The sequence below is a fragment of the Dasypus novemcinctus genome, chromosome 4 (genome assembly GCF_030445035.2).
Source record: "Dasypus novemcinctus isolate mDasNov1 chromosome 4, mDasNov1.1.hap2, whole genome shotgun sequence".
NCBI classification, from domain to species: domain Eukaryota; kingdom Metazoa; phylum Chordata; class Mammalia; order Cingulata; family Dasypodidae; genus Dasypus; species Dasypus novemcinctus.
In genome coordinates, this window is record NC_080676.1 from 161,783,598 (window position 1) to 161,809,530 (window position 25,933).

The 25,933-nt window shown below is 40.0% G+C and overlaps 1 protein-coding gene and 1 long non-coding RNA gene across 3 annotated transcripts in view; one reads left to right on the forward strand and one right to left on the reverse strand.

The window, feature by feature from the left end:
- Positions 1-25,933, reverse strand: part of DSCAM (DS cell adhesion molecule) — a 791,503-nt gene that overhangs the window by 348,918 nt on the left and 416,652 nt on the right. The window lies entirely within an intron of this gene.
- On the forward strand, positions 21,060-21,902 carry LOC139438907 (uncharacterized). Its single transcript, XR_011648727.1, has 2 exons — positions 21,060-21,240; positions 21,359-21,902. It is a non-coding gene; the product is annotated as an uncharacterized lncRNA (long non-coding RNA).

Sequence of the window (25,933 nt, forward strand, 5' to 3'; positions counted from 1 at the left end):
TGGTGCTTTGGCACACAGCTATAAACACTCAGGCTGCTGGAGGTAAAAGAGGACTGCCCACAAAGAAACAGACACAATCCTGCAGCACTCTGCTTTCCACAGGGACAATCACTTCATGTTCTGATACAGACATCATCAACACCAACACACACACATACACACACACACACACACACACACACACACACTGCTACTCTAACTAGAACGACTCCAGATTTCAGCATGATTCTACCCATCAAAAAATCAGGCAAAAAGCCAGTGGAGCCCAACATGTGGGTAGGGGGCCCTTGACTCACATAGCTGATGAGAATACTGTATGCTTTAATAAACTTGAGTATTGGATGTTCTCTTGGAAAATTTTCAAATGTACGGTGTTTACACTTTTAAGTGCTCTGATAAAGTGACAATTAAATGCCAAATTAAGAAAATAATACAAAATCAGGCATGCTTGTTTTTATAATATTAATCATCAGTGTATCATGGTCATTATAAGAGGAATAATTTATTGAACTACCTGATAAGCATTGTACCAAGTAATTTATATACAGTATTTAATTTAGTTCCCTTAAACATTTAATCAAATTTAAACCTCATCATCTCCAATTTAAGCTCTGGGATTGACTCCAGGTTCTCATGTTGACATCTTCTTCTTTCCAACAGTCCTTTATCACTTTCCTGATCTTCTGTGTATGCAGGTTCAAAATACATCACTTGACAATTGCCTCGAGGGTTAATTTCAAAGGTTTGCAGCTGTGGTATAAGCAAAGCACTGCAGAAAAATACTTTGCAATTGGACAGTGTTCTGGACATGCACAAGAATAGCAAAATGAAAGAGTTTAGACATCAAATTTATCATACTCTTCCAGATTCTGTGAACAAAGAGGAGACTGCAAATCTGTTTGGATCAAACATTTTAAAGGAAGTTTGTGACATCAAGGCAGCATTTTGCAGATGAGCTCCTAAGACCAAGACTCTTGACTGGTTAGAAACCGTGGTATACTGATGTGGCTTTTGAGCATGGAAGGCTGAAGGTTAAACACAAAGCTAACAGGGTTTCCTTGGAAACATGGTGTTTCCTCAAGGCGCTTGGGTCCCTCCAGGGATCACAGATTTTCCAAGCCCCTGCCGTGTGTCTAGAAATCTGCTCTATAAGTCGCATTCAATCTAAACAAATAAACATAGGGAAGAATTTTCCTTACAGACGTTCTCTTTGGAAAGTTCTACTGCTGACTGAACACCCACCCTGCAAATGTTTTACACAGTCCCTCTTACACCACGCTCCATGCCAGGTGTGAGGAATAGAGGAATAGCAGGCCCCTCCTCCCTTGGAGCTTGCCGCCGTGTGGGAGACTGGGGAAGTCTCTTCAATGTGCACTCCTGGCACTGTTTGCCTTGTGTTCAATTCCACTGGATTCAGTGAATGGATTTTCCTTCCTGGAATGACTGCTATTCATGAGGTCTGCAGGCGTAGCCAGAACACCCAATCACACCTGCTTTCTGTGGCAGATTAAAAGCAGTGAATGGAATGCTGCTTCCGCCCTGCCTGTCATCCCGAGCAAAGGGGAATTTTGCATCCGTGCCCCACAGTGAACTTTCTGAGTCATAGACTAGCAACACTCCTCCCACACAGAGAGGGAAGTACATGATATGAGGGGTACAGAACAAAATCTTACCTGCATTTTCAAAAATTATTTTTCACTCATATACACTAGAGTACTAGACCTAGGAAAACTAATGTCGACGGCATATGAAAACACCGTCTAGTCTGATTACAGCAAGACTTCTAATTTGGTACCACACAAAATACATATTATTAGAGTAGAGATATTTAATTTCATTCAGCCAACAGAGAATTCCCACATAACAGGAACCAGACCAGATATGGGAGATACAAATGTGAACATGACACAAGTCATGACCCTGAGGAACTGAGGGTCTAGCAGAAGAGAAAGTCAAGTAAAAACCAATTAGTGTGGACTTACTGGTATTCTACCGTAGAATTATTGTGACTAGTAATGGAAGAAACTGTAGCATTGATGTGGAGACAGCAACCACAGGAATTCCTGAGGGCAGGGAGAGGGAGGAAGAGATGTGATATGGGGGCATTTTCTGGACTTGGAGTTGTCCTTAATGATATTGCAGGGACAGATGGTGGGCATTCTATATCTTGTCATAACCCACTGAATGGACTGGGGGAGAGTGTAAACTACAATGTGAACTATAATCCATGCAGTGCAGCAGTGCTCCAAAATGTATTCACCAAATGCAATGAATGTGCCACAATGATAAAGGAGGTTGTTGATGTGGGAGGAGTGGGTGGGGTGGGGTGTGGGGTAGGTGGGAACCTCTTATATTTTTTAACGTAACATTTTTTGTGATCTATGTATCTTAAAAAAAAAAAAAAAGAAAAAAAAAGAATTTTAAAAAAAACCAGAAAATAAAAAACAAATTTTGGAAGGGCTGGTAAGTGTTCTGACAGCACTGGGCAAGAAGAACCTGGGACGAGGGAGCAGATGCATCCCCCCGTCTAAGTAGGACCAGAGCAGCATCCTGTTATTCTGCTAACCTTACATGTGTAACAGTTAGGTTTAAATTTAGAAGCTGCGCTATTTGTCATGTCCTAGAGTTATCATCACTGATGCAGTGCTAGAAAATGTCTTTGAGACACATTGTCAAAAATAACTCCCAATAAATCAGGCTTCTGTGTTGACACCCCTCTCTGGGATGTGCTTTTGCCTCGAATCCCAAATTAAAGGGGTGGTGTGAGAATAAATAAAAAGAAAGAAATGTTAATAAAGGATTAACTAAGAGAAATAATGAAGGACACTAAGCCTAGACTCATGGTTGATAATTTTCATCTATGGGGTAGATGATGGGAAAGAAAGGTAAACCACGTGTGAAGGTCTGTAATTTGCTAGGTGAGCAGCACATTGAAGACAAGCTGGAATTTAAGGTAACTTAGTCAAATGCATTGCAGTCAGGATTAGGAAAAATTAATACAATAGTAACCATGAGGTTTCAGAGTTTGAAGAGTTATTTACAAGCAATGTGAAGGGGAATATTTATGAGATTTTTGGATGAAAAGTTCTGGGGCTCAGAGTAAATGATGATAGAAGATTATAGCTAGGCATCACGTTCAGTTTTGGGGACACATTTGATGAGGAGCACTGACAACTTAAAACCTGAATATCTTTTAGTTCTGATACAACCATGGTCTTACATTAATTCTAAGAATAGTGTTAATTCTTCTCAGAGGTTTCTCTTATTCTATGACTTGGTTAAACAAGGTATTAAAGTGCATAGTTGGTGGGCTACAGTTTAGCTTGTCAGTTACTGTGTTCTCCTTCCATGGGCCTATTTATAAACACAGGGAGGTCTGCACAGGATCCACTTCTGCAACACAACCGGAGAATTGCCTAATGGGGTAGTTTACTCGTGCATGCAGCACAGTACACCAATGCCCTCTGCTGTCTCTCATAATTTTAAAGAACATATCTAGTGTTCCTAAGATGATGTGGTTTCAAAAAATAAGGCATCTTCTCTCTATCAAGTAGCAATTTCAAAGTAGTCTCCTTCTAGTGAGTTATGAATGGAATCTGAACATTAACATCTGATCTACCTGAGTGTTTTAGTGATTTACGGTGTATTTTTATTTTCCTCTGAGAAATCACTGAATATTTCTTTGAATGACAGTGTTATGGCCTAATACTAGTAATGACAGAGGAAAAAAACACTGTCACTGGGGTAGTTTGAGTCTTTCGTACACCCCAGAAAATTATGTTCTTAAGCTACTCCATTCCTGTGGGTGAAAACCTATTGTAGGTGGGGCCTTTTGATTAAATTCAGTTAAGGGCCCTTTGATTAGATCATGACAGTAAGTCAGGACCCAGGGTGGATCTTAATCCTCTTCTTGGAGAGCTTTATAAACAGAATTAACCCAGGAGAAATAAGGGCTCAGAGACAGAGAGAAACCCCCAGAGGCTGAGAGAGAGGGTCCTGGAGGCCAGAAGCTAGAATCAGCAGAGCACAGAGGCATGGAGAAAGGCCTTGAAGCTGAAAGAGGAAGCCACAGAAACCAGGAAGAAAGTGACAAGATCCGAAGGTGAAGGGAAACAGATTTAGACATTTTCATGGCCTCAGCTCTGTAAACATACAACCTAATAAATCCCTATCATAAAATCTAACCCAATTCTGCTGAAATTCAGAGCTCAACTGGCACATGGGCGGACCAAAGATTTAAGTCTCTGGGACATATATTTATCAAGTATACTGCTAATTATAGGTTCAATAAAAGAGGCAGAAAAGCTATGTATTTATAGGTGGAGAACCTATAAATAAGTCTAACTGTTACTCCAAAGTAAGGCCTGCTTGTAGTTTCTGCTTGTCTCTAGGGCCCTCAGGAGCCCCACTATTCGAGGCACTGTTTACTGTGGCAGTCAATGAGATCCTGCTGAGACTTGCATAAGCATAACCTTGTAACCTCTGGAATGACCTCCCAACTCACTTTGAAATCTCTTAGCCATAAAAAAACTCATTTGTATTTACCATTTCCTCCTTTTGGTCAAGGTCTTTCTCCAGATGCAGTGCTAGCTGGCACTTGGTAATAATCCCTCAGTGGACTCACACAAGACAACTAACAAGGAGATGATGATGGCCAACACCCATCCCAAAGAACAAAGAGTCTGCAACAGCAAGCATCTACTTGCCCATTGGGATCTAATTTCCCTCTCAATTTGAAGTAGAGTGGGCACTACAATTCCAAAATTCTCAAGATTGGGGAATGAAAAATGGACTAAAGTAGACTTATTATTATTCTACTATAGATTTATTATTCTAGCAATGGAAGAACTCTTATCATTGATAAAAAGGTAGTGGTCACCAGAGGTTCTGAGAGCTGGGAAAAGGAAGAATACTTGTAAAATGGGGGCATTTTTGGGACATTGGAATTGTCCTGCATGACACTGCAGTGACAGACACAGGCCATTGCATATATTATCATCATTACCTACAAAATTGTGTGGGACAGACCTTACACTATAATGTAAATTGTAATCCATGCTTACTAGCAATGCTTCAATATGTGTTCATCAATTGTCACAAATGTACCACACGAATGAGGGATGTTGTTGATGTAAGAAAGTGTGGGAGGGGGATGGTGTAGGGGTACATGGGAATCCCTTATAATTTTCATGTAACATTTATGTAATTTAAAGCTTCCTTAAAAATAAAGAAAATTACTTTTTAAAAATCTAACCCATTTCTGGTATATAGCCTTGGCAATGTTTAGCAAACTAAGAGAGTAATTTCTATACATTAGTGTGGATTTAAAATTCTCCTTCCAAATATCAATTCATATAAAAACTTTAAACTGCATATTGGAAAATATACTTTTCATTTCTAGATAGTGAGAGTTTTAGTATCTGGAAGTTTTGTCAGAATGTTACTTGGATATTTTTAAATGTTAAATTATATAATGATACTTTCCACATTCAGGCAAGATGGTGTAAAAGGGTTCTTAATTGCCCTCACATCTTAAGCAATGTGATAAATGGACAAATTATAAGAAATAGTAGTTTATAGACACTAGAAAACAGACATAATAGACTAGTGAGCGATGAGAGCAGGAAAACAAATTAGATGATTTCTATGATTCCTCTAGTCTACCTCATGATAGAAGCTCCCAGCCACAATGCAGGGAGAGAGAACCCAAACGGCCCAATGGACTCTACTTTGAGCTGCAGACAAAGAGGTTTGGATTTTAGGAAGCCAAGACAGCCTGAATTCATAGGTAAAAATACCAGAGACGAAGGCATTGCACTGAGAGAGAGCCAGAGTTCTGCAGAAATGTCCCTCAAGTCATTTTCTTCAGTACCATCCTGTGAATACGTGTGAGAAAATTACCCATGTTTGGAAAAGAATCACAAAAAAGGAGTATCATAACCATGACTGGAGCCTACTTTGAGCTGGGAATTGTTTCTGTCCCCACCAGATAGAATGAAATGATGTCTAAATACAGGCTGAATCAAGGAAACATCACAGAAGTGCATTGCTTTAGAAATGGTGACAAATTAGCTCTAGATTGGAACCACACTGACAAGGCTTGAAAGAAAGCCTTTATGGTATCAAAATAATGCCAATTAACTCAATTTCAATCTAGGACAAATTCACCAACATTTAAATAATACAAAAAATTTGGCACCCAACAAAATAAAATGCAAACTGACAGGAACCCAGTAAAAATCCCCTAATTTTACACACACACATATAAATATATACATACATACACACATATATTCATACAGAGAGAGAGAATATATTATTAGGGAAAATCAATCCATTGTAACTGTCCATGAAAGATAAGTAATCCATAAAAGCATAAGGAGAGAAATAGAATACACAAATTAGATTAAAATAAAACCTCAGAAGATAGAAAATATAATATCTGAATTGAAAAATTATCACTGGATGAGGTTAATAGAAGATTGAAACCATCAGTGAACATAAAACAATAGCAGTAGAAACTATGAAAAATGGAACATAGAAAAATGACTGAAAAAATGAGCAAAGCATCAGTGACCTGTGGGACAATACATAGAATACAGCAATTAGAATCCTAGGCTGAGACATGAGAGAAAGGTATGACAGGAAAAATATTTGAAGAAATAATAGCTTAAAATTTTCCATGTTTGATCAAACTATAAATTTATAAATTGAAGAAGCTCAATACACCTTGATCCAAAGAGACATGAAGATCACACCAAGTTGCATCATTATCAAATTGCTAAAACAAGTGATAAAGAAAATGTTTAAAAGAGCCAGAGTTCGTATTACGCACAAAATAATATAAGAATGACAACAGACTGCTTGTCAGATACCATTCAATCCGTAAGACAATGGAGATGCATCTCTAAAAGTCTGAGGAAAAAAAATTGCCAATTTAGGAGTCTCTACCTAGAAAAAAATCTCAGAAAAGAAAGGGAAATAAATACTTTTAAAATTAACCAAAGTTGAGAAAATCATTGCCAGGAAACCTGAACTATGAGAAATGGTAAAATATTTCTGGCAGAAAGAAAAGGTCATAAAACAAAAATTTTGAAGACCAACAGAAATGCAAAATATGGTTTAAATAGAGAATCCTTCTTCCTTGGTTTTAAATCTCTTTAAAAGATAATATCATTTAAAGCAAAACAATAATAATATGGGGTTTATATCATATCTAGAATTAAAATCCAGAATAGTAGAAAACCCAAGGGGAGAAAGGAAAATGCAGTGTTGTAAAATTCCTAAAGTATAGTTGACAAAGTGTAATATTACATGAATATAGAGATTGAAGAGCTAAATATATATTTTGGATATCATGGAGAAAATACTAAAAAGCTAACCTACAGCAACAATAATAAAATTAAGAAGCAGAGCTTATAAGCCATGAGAGGAGATTAAAAGGAATTTTACACAATTAATAAAGTAAAATATACAAGTAATCCAAAAAAAGACAGGTAAAGAGGAAAACAGGAGCAAATAAATAGTTAAGACAAATAGAAAACAAATAGTAAAATGTAGATTTACACTAAACAGTGTAAAAAACCATGTTAAATATAGATGGTCTAAAAATTTCAATTAAAAGCTATTAAAGATTGCATACAAAAACAAGACCCAACTATGTTCTCTATACAGAAAATCACTTCAACTACAATGTCACAGAAAGGTTAAAAGAGAAGGGATGGAAAAAGTAATACCATATAAAGAATACTTGACAGAAACCATTGGTATAAAATTGATGTGAAACAAAATCAATAATGTTATAGTAAGATTAAGGGAGTTAAAGAGAGAGAAGACACAAATTACCAATATCGGCGATGCAATGGGGGATATCAAACAGATGTCATAGATATTAGGGTATTAGGGAATATTTTTCCTTGGACAGCACTAAGCACATAAATCCACTTTAAATGATACGATCAGTTCATCAAAAATCACAAACTACCAATACTCAGGATGGAATAAGTAACCTGAATAGTCATATAATATTTAAAGTGATTCAATTTATGGTTAAAAACCTTCTCAAAAATGCTTGGACACAGATGATTTCACTGGTGAGTACTACCAAACACTTTAAAAAGAAGCAATATAAAGTCTATACCTACTCTTCCAAACAGAATACCAGGAAACACTTTCTAACTAATTTATGAGGCTAGTATTAGCTTTATTCCAAAAACAGACAAAAACATTCATCTATCATGAATATAGACCCAAAAACATTCAACAAAATATTAGCAAATTTAATCCAATAATATATAAAAGGAATAATACACCATGACTAAGTGGGATGTACACTAGGAAGGTAAGATTGGTTTATTATTTGAAAATCAGTCTGTGTAATTTGGTATATCAGCTGACTCTGGTAACCATAGAGGTGTGGTAGTTGGTTTCCCTTCAAGACCATCTGCTATGAGTATTGTATTTGGCTCATTGCCACCATGTGACATAGTTTCTCTGCAATATTCATGCTGAATCCATTCTGTAACCAAATTGTTCCCAGCTAGTGATTGAGTACAGTGGGGGTACTAGAATGGGCTATTTCAGCTTGATGGAGGACAGTTCTATCAAGTAATCTTGGCTTTGGAGCTCCCCATTGGCCTTACTGAGAATTTATCAGAGATTCACTGCACTTTGAGATTCTTTCCTTCCCTCTATACTGTGAACACTGTCAGACCTGTACCATGGTCTGAAGGCTCTCCCCATCTACTCCAGCTCTCCTGTAACTTTCACAGGAATTTCCCTGCTTCTTAGAGGAGCAGAAAAATTCACAGTCTAAAGAGGAAAAATCATATGATCATCTCGATAAATGTAAGAATAAAAGCCTTTGATGAAATTCAATACTGACTAGGAATAAAAGGTAACTTCCTCAACATGATAAAGATCTTCTGTGAAAATCTTAACCTAATATCATACTTAATTTTGAAAGACTGAGGGTTTTTCCATTAAGATCAGGAACAACACAAAGGTGTCTACTCTCCAAATTTCTAGTCAACATTATGCTAGAAGGTCCTAGCCAGTGCAATAAGACAAGACAAAGAAAATGCATACAGATTGGAAAGTAAGAAGTAAAACTATCTTTGTTCATGAATGACAAGGTCTTCTACTTAGGACACCTTAAAAATTTTATAAAGAATTTACCAGAACTAAAATGAGAGTTTAGTAAGATTATAAGAGCAATATACCAAAAAGTAAAAATGTATTTTCATATACTAGCAATAAAAAATCAAAAGGAAACTTTAAAAATGTAATGTAGAACAGGACAAATAATATGGTATACTTAGGTAAATAAATTTTAAATGTACAAGTATATACAGAAATTGTTGATATATTGCTGAGATAACTGAAAACAGACAAATAAATGGCAGTAAAATCATGATCATGGATCATATTACTCAATATTGTTAAATTATAACTTCTAATAAATTCATTCTTGGATCCAACACAAGTTCAATCATAGTTCCAGCAGTTTATTTACAAGCTAATTCTAAATTTTAAAAGGAAATTCAAAAGACACAAAAGAGCCAAGATATCTTTGCGAAAGATGAAGGTTGGAGTAAACTACTTGAGTTCAAGATTTATTGTAGAGTTACTGTAATCCAAAGAGTGTAGTTTTAGCATAAAAATAAACATGCAGCACAATGGAACTCAATAGTGTAAAGAAATAGACCAATTGATTTTTAACAAATGTGTTAGGCAGTTCAATGGAGAAGGATTCATTTTTTTTTCCTTTCAAAAAATGGTAAGAATACATGCATATCTGCACATGAAAAATTTAGATGTTGTCTACATGCAAAAAAAAAAAAATAGCCAAACTTAATCATTACTTCAAATCACACACAGATTTAATTTGAAATGATCACTGATATAAATGTAAGATTGAAACTATAAAATTTATAGAAAAAAACTTAAGGGAAAATCTCAGTGATCTTGGGCTAGGGAAAGATGTTTTGGCTAAGACACAAAATATTTGAACTATAAAACAAAGAAAATTTATACATTGAATTTCATTATGAATAAAACCCCTTACTCTTCCCATAACACTATTATGAAAATAAAAAGTCCAGCTGCACCTTAAGAGAAACTATTGAAATGTGACAGAATTCCCCAGAATGGGAACTCAGCACTTCCTCAGTTGTCATGTAAAATTTTACCCATATGTCAATACCCAACAAACATCTGAACGTATATATATACCTTATATGCATGCCCTGGAGAACTCCCTCTCACCCACGCATCCCTCATTAATGATACCCCACATCAGTTCTCCTCCCCTGCCATAGCTGAACCCCACTGTGATCTAAAACTTCTTAAAAAATGAAGTCTAACATATTGTCAAATTCAGTTAATAGGAAAATGAAAAAATAATGATAGGTTTAAAGATTAGAAATCGAGTACATAATATAGAAAACTAAAGTAAAGTAAAAAATAATTGGGGTAAAAAAAATGAAAATAACAAAAAAAATTTTTTTTTTATTATAGTGGTGCTCCTAAGGGCTATGGAGACACCCAGTTCCTATGGTCATGACAGATGGCTCTGGAGTTCAGTACCTTGCCAGTGGGCCCTACTTTGGAATTTGTGCTCCTGAGTGTGATGGAATTGGACTCAGATGTGACCTCTCTACACATGCCTCTTCTGTTACTTTTACTGAACCTATGGTTGGCACTGGGGTTGATGTATGCTCAGGAGACTTGAATCTCTAGGCTGTCCTTGTGCCAGCTGGGCCCTGAGCCTCAGCAGAGTTACAACACCTATTCTCCAGTTCATTGCACTTACCCAGGTCAGCTAACAGGGAGGTGAGGATGGTCAACCACCATACCAGGGAATCAAGAGTCTAAAACTGCAAGCAGGAGAATTGCATCCATCAGTCATATGGGATCTAAGTCCCCTCTTGATTCAGAGGTGGAGTAGACATCACCATCCCAGGGTCCACAGGGTGAAGGAATAAAATATGATTAAAGTGGACTTACTGGTATTCTTCTATAGAATTATTGTGACTCTAGCAATGGAAGAAACTGTATCATTGATGTAGAGACAATGGCCACTGGAGTTGCTGAGGGCAGGGAGAGGGAAGAAGGGGCATGATATTGGGACATTTTGGTGACTTGGAGTTGTCCTGAATGATATTGCAGGGACAGATGCGGGACATTATCTATCCTGCATTAACCCACTGAATGGACTGGGAGAGAGTGTAAACTACAATGTGAACTATAATCCATGCTGGGTAGCAGTGTTCCAAAATGTATGCATCAAATGCAATGAATGTGCCACACTGATGAAAGAGGTTACTGATGTGGGAGGAGAGGGGGTGGGGTGGGTAGTGGGGATATATGAGAACCTCTTATATTTTTTAATGTAACGTTTTGTGTGATTTTTATAGCTTTAAAAAAACAATAAAAAAAGAAACTATTTATAAACCATATACCTGATAAAGGACTTGTACCCCAATGTATAAAGAATTCTTAGAACTTAACAATAAAAAGAAAATATTCCAATTAAATACATTCAAAATATTAGAAGAGACATTTCATCAGAGAAGACATTTAAAAATGCTTACTATCATTAATTATCAGGGACATGCAAATTAAAACTGCCAAGAGATACAATGAATGCCTCCTAGAATAGCAAAAATTGAAATGGGTTGGTGAAGATGTGAGGCAACTGGACCTCTCCTACATTCTTGTAGGAATGTGAAATGTTCATAAATAACTTATTCTTTCTACATGAGATGTATGCTAGTGTTTCTGGTCTATCCTTTTCTCCTATATATCTTTTTTTTCTTTAATCCTTATCTTGAAATATTAAATTTATTCCATAATGCAGTAATGTGAAATACACGGATACAGTTAGCTATAGAGATGCCTTGAAAATGATGGATTATTACTGTCAAAGTGCAGAGGAGATCAGGAACAATCAACCTGCCAGCACAAACCTGCTGAAGGTTCCAAAGAGCTCTGGTAAAGCACCTCTGGTAAGCAGCCATACCCGAAAGCTAAAAAGAGCTGCCATGGCATTGGACAAAGAAAGAAAGAGATATTTAATACTTTTAACTTGATTCAGCATATGAATATTCATGAGTACCCGTGGGAAATTTTTCTCACTCTCACTAAAACAAATTTCCAGGACCAAGGCTACAGGAAGAGGGTATAATTCAGTGGAAGCAAAGGAAGAAGTAACTCAGGTAAAAGAAAAAGAAAAACACCTAGAATTTGATTTGGAGATGTTTTCCACATGGTTGGCACTTAATAAAACTTAATTAATGATATTAGAAAAGAAGTAATATCATAAAAAAGAGATTAATTTTTCTAACCTGTCTTTGCAATTATAATTAAATGAGGGAGTCCTGATATTATGTTAGTTATTATAAAAAAGAAACACAATTGAACTGACATGCGTTCTAGTACAACCTAGACATGGCCGAACATGAAAGAGCATCACCATCTATGATTTCCTTAACAAAATACTCTAAGAGACAGCCAAAGCAGATACAACCCCAGGTACTGGTGCTCCTGAGTGCTACAGAGACAAACAGGTTCTACAGTCATGGCAGATGGCTCTGGAATTCACTGCCTTGCCAGTGGACTCTACTTTGGAATTTGTGCTCCTGAGTATGATGGAGTTGGACTCAGATGTGACCTCTCTACACATGTCTCTTCTGTCACTTTTACTCAACCTGTGGTTGGTGCCGGATTTGGTGTATGCTCAGGAGACTTGAATCTCTGGATTGTCCATGAGCCAGCTGGACCCTGAGCCTCAGCAGAGTTGCGATGCCTACTCTCTGGTTTGTTGGACTTACCCAGGTCAGTTAACAGGGAGGTGAGGATGGTCAACTACCACACCAAGGAACTGAGAGAGTCTACAACTGCAAGCAGGAGAATCGCATCCCTCAGCCATGCAGGATCTAAGACCCCTCTCGATTTAGAGGTGGAGTGGACATCACCATCCCAGGGTCCTCAGGATGGAGGAATAAAATATGGATTAGAATGGGCTTATTGGAATTCTACTATAGAATTACTGTGATTCTAGCAATGACAGAAATTGTATCATTGATGTGGAGAGAGTGGCTATGGGAGTTGCTGAAGGCAGGGAGAGGGAAAAAGGGGTGTGATACGGGGGCATTTTTGGGAATTAGAGTTGTCCTGAATGATATTACAGGGACAGATGTGGGACATTATATATCCTGCCATAATCCACTGAATAAACTGGGGGAGAGTATAAACTACAGTGCAAACTATAATCCATGCTGTGTAGCAGTGCTGCAAACTGTATTCATCAAATGCAAGGAATGTGCCACACTGATGAAAGTGGTTGTTGATGTGGAAGGAGTGGGTGGGGGGGAGCAAGGTATATGGGAACTTCCTATATTTTTTAATGTAATATATTTTGTAATCTATGTATCTTAAAAAAAAAAAAGAAAAAAACTGTTTAAAAAAAACAAAAAATACTCTAAGAGTTGACGGTGCCACTATAAACCTATTCAGACTGAAGTGGAGCCATCTTCTAGAAAGACTTGAAATGGGTAAACAACAGAGAAATCATAGAACTGCTAGGGGCTGGATGGACACTGTGCAAGCTACTGGGGAAGTAGACCGATTGTCCGCAAGGAACACAGTGGAGTGGAGCAGGTCAGTTAGGAGACGATGAGAGGAACACCAGGACAGAAGGACAGAATCTGAGAAGGACCAGGGTCGTGCCTGCAACCTGGGCAGGGTCAGAGCCCAGGGCCCACAGAAGGGAACGAGCTCAGCTCTGCACAGCAGCCCACATCCCTGGAATAAGGGCTGCAAGCCTTTGCGAGGTGATGGGATGCAACACTTTCCTGCTCCGCAAGGCCTTCTCACACGCCATAGGTCACTTCCTCTTTTTCCCTACCCCAACCCACCACCTATTTTTGGCCCCAGGCTCCCCTTAGCAGGACACAAACTTGCTGAGCCTCACTGTCCTAGCTATCCACTTGTATTAATGGCTTTATTACTAATGTGCTCTATAACTCAGGTTTTGCTTTTAGCGGGGAAGAGGTTGAGACCTTCTGGCATATGTGATTATAGTCCAATGCTTGGAACTGGCATGAAAGGACTTTCCCAAGCCTGGTTCCATCAGTCTTGTGGGGCCAGCAAGCACCTTCTTTCAACAATGCAGCCTGCCTGCTCTGTTCCACATGGAGCCTGGGAAGTCCTCCTTGGCTGGACTTTCTGACCATTCTCTATCTCTGGATCGTGCATCTTCTGTCTAACTTTCAGCCTTGACCTGTCCTTCAAGGCTCCTGCCACTTCTCCAATTCCCCCGTGGCGTCTTCCTGACAAACCCTTCTGGCTTCCCAGCCCTGGTTTCTTCCCTTTCTGCAATCGTTAGTCTCCACTTCGGCACCCATCTTTCCACCTAGCACATTCAGCCTGAGAATATGTCTTCACCTGCACGCATGCAGTCTCTCAACAAAGGAGGGCACAGCCTGGCAGTTATTTGTCGAGGCCTCTGCCCCTAACCTCGTTTTACCAGGTAAGTTCCTGGTACCCAGCAGGTGCTTGCTGAATTTACATCTCATCAACAAAACAGACATTTCTCTAGTCCTGTCTTATGCAAATGTTGCTTTGCTAAAATTAGCAGGAAAGTACTAAGGTCAGATGATAGGAGTGGACTCTGTCTATTTTTAAGATGAAGTTAGGTTAGGTCAAAATGAAAAGTAACATTTTTTTTCTGGCTCTTTCAGGAATGTGGGGAAAAAACCATACAGCTATTTGTAAAGAAAATGATCAGGATTGATATCAAGGTCAACTGAATTGTTAGAAATAGTAAAATAAAACATAATAAAGATACTTATTGAAAATATATAGTAAAATTATTTCATAGCCAATGTCACCTATGAATAGTATTATAGTACTTTCTAGTGGTAGGATTATATAGCAAAGTGCTTTCAGAATAAATTTGAGATATTTTAGAAAAGGTAAAGGGGGTGATTTGTATAACATTTAAATATACTCTAGCAAACATTTTGTGTAACAAATGCTCTAAAATTTAGAAATTCAAGAACTTCTCATATGTGTAAATCAAAGGAAGACTCTGGAATGCTTAATGCTCATTTAGCTTTTTCAATCTAATGTTTTGTCATTTATAAAGGAGGTTTTGGTCTGGTTTGGTTAAGACATCTGACTAGGTCTATAAATATGGCATCTATATTTTGTTTCCTCTATGAAAGTTCCAAACTAATTTTCAACTAGAAAATTTCCTAAAATTTCCTTTTAAAATATTGTAACACTGTAAAAATTAACCAGATATCTATTTTTACTTCATTTTTGCTTTTTTTTCACAGCTATGGTATATTTCATGCAGATTTTTTCCTTTTGAGCAAAAGCCATTCTAAGTCTATAAAAATAAGAATGCATAAATTGATCTTTAAGTAATCATTATAAATATTTTGCACAGTAATAGTGAATTTCTGAGTACAACAGAAAACACACTAAAATTCATTTCAGAAATATGACAAGTTAATTAATTTTCCTAATATACATTGGATTTGATATTTGATAAAGACAAGAAAAACAAATGGATTTATAGAGCTGGGAATAGGCAATTTTATGGAAAATGGAAGAAATCTTAAACACATAATGATGACAATTTTAGAATATAAGAGTAAAAAAAGTCATAGACACATAGCCTTCTAAAACAGGTTCTCTATAATTGAACATCGTTGGTCTCAACATCTAAGAACACTGGAGAATATATAGCTCTCTGTGGAAAATTCTATACCCAGTCCTATTGTGCTTCATGGCTGAAAGCCAAGGGCGAGATCTGCATTCAAAGTCTTAATACATCGACCACCACATACCTTCCTGGAAAAAATTACACAGAGAAATATTCTAGTTGATCAGAAGAGGAATTGAAAGACCTTGAGAATATATTTACATGACCACCCACAAACTCAGTTAAATAGAAATTATGTCTACATATATCTTATTAATAGGCTCACAAAACTTAATGAAATGATTAAATAATTCTATCATCAGCCTCAGCAGTAGCAACACTAACGATGGTATTTCCTAAGGATACCTATTTTAGCCACTGAAACAAGAAAATGACTGAAAGAGAAGAGGGAAAAAAATAATTACAAGCAAACTAAATTACTTGCCACCACACACCACAGACCTTAGATACATTGCTATCCTTGTTTTTTTTTTAACAAGGAGAATAGCCTTTTATGTATCCATAACAGTTTTAAGAGTCATCATTATTAGAATAAATACTGAATTCAGGCCTTTCACGCCTCTAGAGAAAATGTAGTTATGAAAATGTAGTTCATATAGAAGAAGTTAAGAACAAACGGAATTAGTAAGAGGATGAAAATGGAATAAAACAAAAATGTTTAGCACAAACCAAAATAGCAGAAGACCACTTTTAGTAACTTTGTAGCTCAACAAAACTCATTTTTAAGGTTACTGGAAAATTTGATGAAAACAATCACTGTATAACAGTTGGTTAACTAATATGAGTATTAAATGACATAAATAATTCCAATTTTTATTTTAAATAATTGTATATGTGATAAAAGACTAAAAAGACTTAGGTAAACATGAATATGAGCTTCAGTGTCTCAAGGTCTGTGACTTGGGGTGATTTTTGTTTACCTTATGGTTTTCAATATTTTTAAATTTGGTAAAATGAGAATGTATTACATTTATAATCAGGATAAGTCAATATGTTTTTCTAAGATGGAAGCAAGTGAAATTCTAAGATGGAAGGGTTGGAATTGAACATTATATAACCAAAAGAATTCAGAAATCAGGGGAGTTGGGAGAGCAGAGAAAAGCTCGAAGTATGAACCTAGTATAGGAATTTAATAAGGAAAGAGTTTGGGAACAACAATATCATCAAGCATAGTCTTAGAACTGCTACCTTCTCACTGATTTCTAAGGTAATATGTCAACAGGACAATTGTTGCAGTTAGGAAGGCGGACAGGAACTCGAGTAAGTTCAAGATCTCAAGAAAGGCTGAGGAGAGTTTGTACCGCCATGCTTGTCCCTCATCTGGCTTCCCCTAGCCTCTGACATCCAGCCTGCATGTGTCTCAGGACCTGGTGAGACAGGAAAAACCAGGTACCTGTCCACACGGGACTCTCTTATCAAATGTATGGGCAGCCTCAGGAAGCCGACACAAGCAAAGCTGGCTCCGCAAGCTGTGCAGGAGATCAGCCTGCCAACTGCAGGCAGGCACGCCTTCCCCTGCTCCAGTTATGCAGAATTACAGGCTTGCTTCTGAGTTTGTGTGGATCCTTTTAGATACCTCCTGGGCTAGGGAAAAAAAACAACTGGATTTCAAAAGTTCCTGTCTCACCAAGGTTGTTAAGGCTGTGTGATTTCAGGGGTGCTAACTAAGAACCACCACCCTGCCCCCAGGCTTTTTTCCAACACCTATCACAGCTTTGAAATGTTACCCTTAAGGGTCATAACTTTGGGTATCAAGGGTGATAAATGGATGCTGTTACCGATGACTTCTTTGGCACCTGAGAGGATGGGACCAACATGGAAAGTATGTGGATTCCAAAGATAAACATCTTCACAATTCTGCCAATGGCAGGGCTGAGACAAACAGCACTGCCAGAGAAGACCCCTGCAAAGGAGGGGATGGTGATGGAATCTGCAGAACTGCCTTTCTGGTGCCTTTGAGAAATGTGCTCCAGGGCTGCGGTTTCCTTGCCTGAGAACAACTGTGAATGGGGAAGCTCTGCACACACAGTGTACAGGGAAGAGATATAAAAGGTTCTCTACACAATGAACGCCTGCTGATACCAGGGCTATCTTCTCTTGGAATGGACATAGGCAGGGATGGTGATTACAGCGCGCCCACTGGCATGCCCTACTTATAACCAAAGCAGACATTACTAATCAATGACTACTCTAATTTCTGCTGAGCCATCACGGGACCTTGGGGCGCCTCTCAGCTCTGCATCCCAGGCAGTCACTACCCATCAGATGGAGCTGGCATTTATTTTCTGTTTGGGCTTAGAGGGCACACACCCTAAAATTCTAAAAGGCATGGGACATATTTTGCTATTTTAATCCCATGTGCATGGAGAGAAAGCTTTATTTTACAAGCCTGTATATAGCATCTAATTTTTAGACATATATGCTTACATATATTTATTTTTTCCAGGATTTTCAGTAACAACTTGCAAGAACGACACATTCTGTTTTCCCAAAGGAGGCAATCACAAAACTAAAATCTCATTGCTGTAGTTTGTTCCAATAGGTAAAGGTCTAGTAGGGAAAAAAGCAAACTTTCAAATATGCCATCATTATAATATGCGGTAAACCTAAAATAAAATTGTGTCCATCGACACAGAGCACTGTTGTCTAGTAAGGTCTTTTACTCAGTAATTACAATGATACAATTTTATCAGGAAAGGCTAAGTATCTTTATCCAAGCAGAATTCAGTGGAATTAGTCCTGATCTAATAAGGACCATTTGTCACTATTAAAGCAAGAGGTGTTGACAGGGCTTGGATGTCACTGTGGCAACCCCAGTGTTCCAGCTCTTTTGTCTAAAACCTTAGATAATAACAAGGCATACAAGTCCAGAGGACAAAGAAGGTATTACCTGGATAATTTGTTTACCCTTTTCTGACTTTGCCAGGCAGTGGCATAAGTGAAAATTTGAAAGCATTTCCTATCAAATGGGTATCTGGTCCCAATTTTGCTTCTGCTGATGAACATTTTGAATAGAAATATTGTTTGCAGGTTTTCATTAATAAGGCCAATCACTGATCTGGATTTCACTAGGAGAGAAAAAGAACACATATGGAAACAGACTATGGATATCTCCATTTCAGAAACTTACAAAAATACACATCCCTAAACAATGTTATGTGTGCCATTAGAATTACACATTTTTTATGAAGTATTACCTATTTCCCATGTCACAAACACTGAGATTTATGGAGCACAGCATCACAGAGGGGGCATATTTGCAGTTATGCTTTGGATGGTAGGAATTTGCCAAAATAATGGAGCCTTTGCAAGACAGGATGGCATGTATATTACAGAATATCTTTTTTTGGTCTCACAGTCAACTTTAGGCCTTGCCAGAATTACATGGATGCATGAATGCATAAGTCGAAGAGCCCCATTTGGGCCACAATTTAAGCTAAAATAAAACTAATAACATTTTATAAATGTGCCCGCTATCGAGAACTCATTGGGCAAAGATTCTGGAATGAAGGGTTGCACCATAGGGTGGGGATGGTGTGTGCTGGGATAAAACTTTAGAGAAATACTGTAAACAAACTTTTATATATATTTTTCTTTCTCATTATCCTTTCTCCTTCCTTAAATAGCATGCATCAGCTTTTCTACTTTGATTAATAAGCCAATTGAAAAATAATAGTTTCTAAATATAGGAAGGTAAAAATATAATGGTTCTATGTTTAACATTTGTGTACAGGGACTTAGAATAGCCAGACTTGGAACATTGTTTAGACTTAATAATATGACCTATTTTTAAAAATATATTTATTTTTCAATTTAGAACCTATTTTGGGTTAAATAATTTAAAAAAGCTATTCTTAGAATATAATGCTAGTTAGGGCTTCAGCAATGATGCCATCCTGTCATGGGATGAATGACAGATGGGAAGTATGGGTGGCATATAATTTCTAGGGTTCCTAAAGTCAATGACCTGGCTGAAATAAAATTCTGTATAGCTAAGGTTTGTGTTCATTTCATAAACTTAAAGTCTAACTACATCTTTTTTCAAATGTTTCACTAAATTCTAAGGTATATCTCTATTTCAAATGTTGTCACTCCTAATCAACTATTAGCAGAGAATACACACATATGCCCACACGCCCATACCTATATTTGTATGCATAGGTGTCATATATCTATGTGCATGTACACAGAGGGTTACACACATGATGTTTTTGTTCGTTTCCTTTATTTTTTGTTGTTGTTGTTTCTTTGGCAAAGGGAAAGAAAACAAAGCTAATCATTTCCAATAAAATTTTAATTCCCAGAAGATCACTTTGTTTATGGTCAAAAACTAACTTCTCTAAACCACATGGTCAATTTTTAAATGTGTGAACTGTGCACATGTGTGTGAGCCCAGAGAATGTGGCTGGACCAGCCCACTTGTAGCGGTCCGAGTTCAGGACCAGCAGCGCCCAGCTGGCGCAGTGTCGGGCCGGAGTCTTCGGCTGGCGGCAGGGCACGGAGCCCTGTGTTAGCCAAGGCTGCCACCACGGTCCGTGTAAACTGCATGGACAAGTTGACCGATAAGGGTCACATTTGTCCTCACCTCACAAGATCCATGGTCGGTGCTCTGGAAAACCTTCCCAAACTGCCTTTCTCTGCCCATTCACGTTTGAACGGGCCATTCTATTATTTGGCCAAGAGGTGTCCAGATGTACCTCCACACGGGGAAATTGCATGAACCTGTATCCCCGCTACTATTTTCTGAAATATTTAGGGATTGCCACACGTATTTAAAGAATGATAATAGAAGTAGCAATATGCAAGTGGTCAAGGGTCACACTTCACTATTAGCTTTTAAAGGTTATTATCTTTAAAGATAAGTTTTCTAGGAGAGTAATTAGTTGAGAGGACTCAAGGGAAGAACCACATATTCCCAGAGAAATAACTTCCAGCGCCGGTGCAGATGCAGAAGGACCCGGAGGCCAGCTCACCGCGCTCCCTGCTTCCCGGGAACACCAGCTGCCACCCACAGGTAAACACGGCCGCTAAAAGGGTGTCAGCTTTCAGAGGCCCATAGCAGGATCAGCCAGAAAATGTCCAGCCATTCTCCTCAAACCCACCCTGCCGTCTCAGCTCCCTGCCCCATTCTGTGTCTTTCCTCACTTGACACTTAAAGAACACTTAGGAAAAAAAAAAAAAAAAGTCCAACAAGCAAGGAAACTATCCTCTGTGGGCAGGGAATGTTGATGATGGAGTTACATTGTTCAGAAAAAAAAAAAAGCAAAACCCCAAACCCACTGCCAGATGGCCGAGCTCCTAAGTAGCTCCTGATTCCAGCTCACCAGGCAAACTTCCGGCCCGGAGGTTTCCTCATCCCAGCCAGGGAGAACGGGGCATGGCGACAGGCGGGCCGGTCTGCCCAGCTCACCGCTGCCCTGGGCTTGGGCCTCTCGCCCCCCGTCTTGCTGGTTTACTCATCAGGCCCCCGCGGGCTGTGGCAACCCAAGACCCTTCCAATCTGGGTGAGTAACACGATGGATTTTCTGATCCTGGGAGGGGAGGGCAGGGACCTGGCTCCCCCTCCGTGAATGAAAACCCGCTCGCATCTGCCTTGCCCTGTTGCATTCAAATCCTCAACAGCACAGCAGACAGCGGGCAAGAAAGGAGAAGGGAGAGAAGGACTGCACTCTACACGGGCTTCCTCACGGGAAGACAGCCCCAGACCTTATCCTGAGGCATAATGATCCCGCACTCGAGTTTTTTGTTTGCTGCATGGAGCCTGCTGCAGCTCTTTCTTTCTGCTGGATTTGATCAGTGAGATCGTTCAATTAAGGCCAGCCCCAATTACTTTGCTCAGGAGGATATCGACACTGCAGGCAGAAAGCCCTGTTTTCTCAAAAGAATCGCCCAAGTGGTAATACCTAACCGGTTGGATTTCGATTCCAAGGGGTTCTAAGCCCCGGCCAACGCCCCTTCCCTTGGTGCTCTCCCCTCCCCTGGAAGGCACCTGCCTCACCTGTCTCCGTGCTGGGCTGTATGTATTCCAGTTTGATCTATTATGAAGGTGAGGCTGCCCCAAAAGTCCTGAAACAGTGTTTGATCTCTCAGACCTGCCGAGGTAGGCTTGGCATGTTCTGCATCAAAGCTTCTCTGTCTCACCCCCAAATAAATATTTTACCTTAGATTTACTTGACCTCCAGTCTCCCTCCAAAGGCACCAGCCTGCAGCTGCAGGAGCAATGAGTACAAACACCATTTCGCTATTGTCAGTTACGAGCATGACACTGGAAGGGAAGGGAAGGGAAGGGAAGGGAAGGGAAGGAAGGACATGAAAGGAAGGCTGAGCTGCCTCCGGGCGTGATGGGCATGCACAGCTCCTTCTGGAGCAAACCCCCGCGCCTAGTGTGGGGAGAGGGGTTCCTGTTGCGGGTTGAATCGTATTTTCCCCAACTCAGGCTCAAGTCCTAACCCCTGCTGGTCCCTATTTGTTTGGAATTGGGATCTTTGAAGTTGCTATTGTTAATGGAGTAGGGCAGGTCCTTAATCCACTAGGCCTGAGCCCTTAGAAGGAGGGATGTGGGACAGAAGCAGATGCGGGGCCAGGGGGAACGCTTGTGACATCAGAGGCAGGGAGCTGCAAGGACTGCAGCAGACCACCAGCTGGGGGCCAGGGGCCAGGGGCCAGGAATATGGGCCAGGAGCTGGGGGCTGGGAGCCAGGGGCCAGGGGCCAGTAGTCAGGGGCCACAGGCCAGGGACCAGGGGCTGGGGCCAGGGGTTGGGAATCAGGGTCTGGGGGCCAGGGTCCAGGGGTCAGAGGGTGGGAGCCAGGGGTCAGGGGCTGGGAGCTGGGGGCCAGAAGTAGGCTCTGAACAGTCTTCCTAACAGGGTGAAGAGGAAGCATAATTCTGGCAGCACCTTGATGTGGGATTTCCTGCCTCCTGGACTATGAATTAATGAATTCCTGTTGTTTTAAGACCCCTAGTGGTTTGTGGCACTTTGTTAGCAGTCCTGGGAAACTAAGTTCCTTTTTCATACAATGGCCCAAGGCATGCGCATACACACAGACACGCACACACACACACCCAGCCAAATCCTTTCATTAGGGAAAATAAAATATAATTTTAAAAAAGCTGCGTTAGTATTTCTCCTGCATTCCTTTTACGAGTATTATGGTAACTGCTTGCCCCTCTGATTTTTACAGTCAGTGTGTATTTATTGATTATACAGGAGGTGCTGGGCTGGGTGGGCAGGGAAAATAAACTGGGGAACAGGACAAAATCTTGGCTCACATGGAGCTTATGGTTGTATCCAAGTTTAGATTTCATTATAGGACATCAGAGACAAATTATTTCATTGCAAATAAAACAGCAGAATCTCACAAACTATCACTTAAAATATTACAGTATGGACTTTAGAAAGGCAGTATTGCATCGAGTTTAAATTCACAGGCTCTGAGCCAGGAAGCCCCCGTCTCAGGGCTGCCACCTGCAGCTTTTAGGGCTGGTACAACCTGGGGCCCCGACAATGTTAATAAGGTAGTAGATGAACAGCATCTGGGTTATCGCCTGGTGCACAGAGGGGCTCGATGAATGCTGGTTATTATTAAACACCCCCAGACATACCCCTTATTTCATTTATTTGACAAGCATTTCTCAGACTTTTTCTGTGCTGTGCACTGCTCTTTATGCTGAGATACAGAGGAGAGAAGGGAGTGATTTCTGTCCATGATGGAGTTTCACTGTAGGATTTCAAAACCACTTAATCCATGCAAGGCTGTTAATCAACCACACTAATATATTTAGATAATTTAGCTAAATGAACTAAAACCTAGTTAAGAAAGTTACAAGAAAGCACCTTCAGAGCAACTCAGAAGCCAGAAAGGATTTGTGCAAAGTGCAAATGAACAAAAATCAACTTTTGCCATAATGCCCAATAGTTTAAAAAAACTTCCCCCACATTGTCCTATTTGGTGGCCACTGTATCCTCACCTGCTACCCCGAATCAACACAGACATAAATCAGCAATTCTTTACAGTGCATTTTCTGAAGAACTAATTGCCACATTTTCACTCAGCTCTATTTTAGGTGCAGTTCTCCTGAGCCTACAGTTTTAGTGGCGCTGCAGGGATGGATGCTGGACATTGTGTGTCATGCCGTGGCCCACTGGGTGGACTGGGGGAGAATGTGGACCACAGTGTGGACCACTGTCCATGTGCTGCAGCAGTGCTCCAGAATGTATTTGCCAGGTGCAGTGGATGTGCCGCAATGACGGAAGGGGTTGTTGATGTGGGAGGGGTTGGGTGGGTGGGGTGGGGGGTAAATGGGGACCTCATATTTTTTTAATGTAACATTAAAAGAAAATAAAGAAGAAAAAATAAATTAATTAATTTTTTAAAAAAGTCAATGTCAAGGCAGTGCAGAACAGTTTTCAGTCCATGGGCTGCTTGGCCTCTCAGGATGTCACCTGTGAAATCTGTAGTCATTGGGACACTGAGATAACACCTGAGACCCAGGGCAAGGGCTGGGCCCAGAGTTTTCAGGTTAGTGTTGTTATTATTATCTAGTTGTGCGACACCAAAGATAAGGGTGGTGGAAAAGTAGGACAGAGGAAGCACGAGGACAGCTGGGAGCCACAGCAAGCCAACAGCAGGGAAACCTTACCAGTGAAAAGTAAGATCTCACAAAGCAGAGTGATCTGGGGACATGGGGGATCACTCACAGGCAGAATCTATGTGGAGATAAACAGTCAGAACCAAAAGAGGCATCCTGCCCTGCCTTCATCATCTCAGCTTAAAAGGGCTGAGGTGACACAATGACTTGGAGAATACTCCTAAAGTAGCTGAAAAGTGATACAATAGGATTTAGTCATTTCTTACTGTGGCTGAGAAAATTGCCACAAGTTTAGTGGCTTAAAATAATGCAAATTTACCCTCGAACAGTTCATGAGATTGGAAGTCAAAAATGAGTCTTAGGGGGTCAGCGGCTGGGTTCCTTCCAGAATCTCCAGGGGAGAATTTGTGCCTTGTATCTTTCGTCTTCTAGACGACATTCCTTGGCTCTGGGCCACGTCACTCAGTCTTTGCTTCCCCATCACGTCGCCTTGTCACCCACTGACCCATTTGCCTCTGTCTATGAGCAGCCTTGTAACTGTACTTAGGGCCTGGGTTAGATAAGGGTAACCTCCCCTCTCAAGATCTTTAACTTGGCCATATCGGCAAAGTCCTTTTTGCCATATTCACAGGTTTCAAAGACTAGAATGGGGAAATCACTGGGGCCATTGTTCAGCCTAACCACATAAGGTAAACCCTACCCTAAATAAAGATGCCTTATTAATGAAGCTATAAATAAGGTAGGCGTCGGTACAGTAAAGGGAAGTGCAAGTTAACTCCTCACATCATTTTGCCAGGCATCCACGTAGTAAACCTCAAAGCAATCCTTCAGTCTAGGTGTGATTATCTCTGCCATGCAGATGAGGAAACTGAGGTCCAGAGGGTCGCTTGGGTCTCCCAACTGTGGAGCAGGGGTTTTCCCCCAGGCGGTCTGAGAGCAACCACTCTTCTCTTAACCAGGGTACCACATTGCCCATCTTGTCATTCTTTTTTTATGTCTGTGGAAGAATAAATTTTGTCATATCTGCTACACATTTTTGCATCAAATTATCATCTGTGGATAGGCATGGCAAAAAGCAGCCCCATTTCTCCTCCATTTATGCATTTATGCATCAGCTGGAAACACAAGGGCACCCCAACTCAAGCCTCAGTGGCACTGGGTGCTGTGTGGGATGGAGAAAGCATGGCAGCCTCCCATTCTGTGGCCCTCCGGCTTTGAATGCCCCATCTCCAATCCCTACACATTTTTAAACATTTTCTTGGGAAATCATTTTCCCCAAGTCAAATTATCAGTGAAGGGAAAAATAAGCACGGAGCAGGAAGGGTTTGTCAAGCTGAAGCTGGGGAGCAGAGCCGTGACTCTATCTTCCCCAGCTCTCCTCCAGTCTCGGAGGTCACCAAAAGTCTGCACGAAACCTCCTGCGGCAGCTCAGGGCAAACCACGGGGCTTCCCCCCCGGAGGGGCTGGTGACCTCAGGGAGGCCTGGACCTCCTCTCACTTCCAAATGGGTCTTTCTTTCCAGTTCACCCTAGTATTAGTTTCCCAGGGCTGCTGTAACAAAGTATCAAAAACCGGGTGGTTTAGGGTGCCAGAAAGTATTCTCTC